This window comes from Bombus vancouverensis, chromosome 12 (assembly GCF_051014615.1).
Source record: "Bombus vancouverensis nearcticus chromosome 12, iyBomVanc1_principal, whole genome shotgun sequence".
In the NCBI taxonomy this organism is placed as follows: domain Eukaryota; kingdom Metazoa; phylum Arthropoda; class Insecta; order Hymenoptera; family Apidae; genus Bombus; species Bombus vancouverensis.
The window spans coordinates 1,894,270-1,896,699 of NC_134922.1; the positions used below are offsets into that span (position 1 = coordinate 1,894,270).

The 2,430-nt window shown below is 47.7% G+C and overlaps 1 non-coding gene across 1 annotated transcript; it reads right to left on the bottom strand.

Moving 5' to 3' along the window:
- Window positions 1-250: 250 nt before the first annotated feature.
- Window positions 251-2,173, bottom strand: LOC143303476 (small subunit ribosomal RNA). The gene has a single exon (XR_013059836.1). It is a non-coding gene; the product is annotated as a small subunit ribosomal RNA (ribosomal RNA).
- Window positions 2,174-2,430: the final 257 nt, after the last annotated feature.

Here is a 2,430-nt window from a genome sequence, read left to right on the forward strand (position 1 = left end):
AGAGAGAGTGCCACCTTCTCTTCGTATAATTCCGTAGCTGGAGGATCGTCTCCTCCTTAAGAATATTACTATTCGTGCCAACGGAGGTTGCCAAGCTCCCTGGCGTTTTCGTTTGTTAAAGTATATAGCTTGTTAATACGTCGTATATACTTTCGTCGATACAGGAGGAGTACAGCTCCTTACCGACCATTGATATATATTTCATAGTTTTTATATGTGTTCAAGTCAAATTCTTTTGGTATCGTATCGTTAATGATCCTTCCGCAGGTTCACCTACGGAAACCTTGTTACGACTTTTACTTCCTCTAAATGATCAAGTTTGGTCATCTTCCCGGTAACATCGGCAATGCTTATCACATTGGCCGCGCACCAGTCCGAAGACCTCACTAAATCATTCAATCGGTAGTAGCGACGGGCGGTGTGTACAAAGGGCAGGGACGTAATCAACGCGAGCTTATGACTCGCGCTTACTGGGAATTCCTCGTTCATGGGGAATAATTGCAAGCCCCAATCCCTAGCACGAAGGAGGTTCAGCGGGTTACCCGGGCCTTTCGGCCAGGGAAAACACGCTGATTCCTTCAGTGCAGCGCGCGTGCGGCCCAGAACATCTAAGGGCATCACAGACCTGTTATTGCTCAATCTCGTGCGGCTAGAAGCCGCCTGTTCCTCTAAGAAGATTTGTTTGTACGTTGGTAGTAAAAACCCACCGACCGAAGCCGGGGGCCTTCGAGATACCATAAGTTACGTCTATTTAGCAGGCTAGAGTCTCGTTCGTTATCGGAATTAACCAGACAAATCGCTCCACCAACTAAGAACGGCTATGCACCACCACCCACCGAATCAAGAAAGAGCTATCAATCTGTCAATCCTTCCGGTGTCCGGGCCTGGTGAGGTTTCCCGTGTTGAGTCAAATTAAGCCGCAGGCTCCACTCCTGGTGGTGCCCTTCCGTCAATTCCTTTAAGTTTCAGCTTTGCAACCATACTTCCCCCGGAACCCAAAAGCTTTGGTTTCCCGGAAGCTGCCCGCCGAGTCATCGGAGGAACTTCGGCGGATCGCTGGCTGGCATCGTTTATGGTTAGAACTAGGGCGGTATCTGATCGCCTTCGAACCTCTAACTTTCGTTCTTGATTAATGAAAACATTTTTGGCAAATGCTTTCGCTTCTGTCCGTCTTGCGACGATCCAAGAATTTCACCTCTAACGTCGCAATACGAATGCCCCCATCTGTCCCTATTAATCATTACCTCGGGGCTCCGAAAACCAACAAAATAGAACCGAGGTCCTATTCCATTATTCCATGCACACAGTATTCAGGCGAAGGTAGCCTGCTTTAAGCACTCTAATTTGTTCAAAGTAAACGTATCGGCCCACCTCGACACTCAGTGAAGAGCACCGCGATGGGATATTAGTTGGACCGCCCGCGAGGAGCTAAGCCCACCGATAGGACGTACCACATAATGCCAGTTAAACACCGCGAGCGGTGAACCGACACTGTGACACACAGATTCAACTACGAGCTTTTTAACCGCAACAACTTTAATATACGCTATTGGAGCTGGAATTACCGCGGCTGTTGGCACCAGACTTGCCCTCCAATTGGTCCTCGTTAAAGGATTTAAAGTGTACTCATTCCGATTACGGGGCCTCGGATGAGTCCCGTATCGTTATTTTTCGTCACTACCTCCCCGTGCCGGGAGTGGGTAATTTGCGCGCCTGCTGCCTTCCTTGGATGTGGTAGCTGTTTCTCAGGCTCCCTCTCCGGAATCGAACCCTGATTCCCCGTTACCCGTTACAACCATGGTAGGCGCAGAACCTACCATCGACAGTTGATAAGGCAGACATTTGAAAGATGCGTCGCCGGTGCTAGACGACCATGCGATCAGCACAAAGTTATTCAGAGTCACCAAAACAAACGATGGACGGACAGACGAGCCATCCGCCACCGATTGGTTTTGATCTAATAAAAGCATTCCTACCATCTCTGGTCGGAATCTGTTTGCATGTATTAGCTCTAGAATTACCACAGTTATCCAAGTAAATGTAGGTATGATCTAAGAAACCATAACTGATTTAATGAGCCATTCGCGGTTTCACCTTAATGCGGCATGTACTGAGACATGCATGGCTTAATCTTTGAGACAAGCATATGACTACTGGCAGGATCAACCAGGGATCTTATTCGTATAACAATTCTTATAAATTTCGTTTAAGTTCTCTTCGTGTTGTAGGTGGGACGTAAGCACCGTACGACGAGACTTTTCGTTCTTAAGATAGATATATTATAAAATATATGTAGTATCGTGGACGAAAGGCCTGGGAAATATCGGACGAACTATGAACAATGTCGCGAGAGCCGAGGCGCCGTCGGGCCCATCAATGTGTCATCGGTCTTTTCAAGTGCATAGTTTCGTGGAAAAGACCTACGTGACC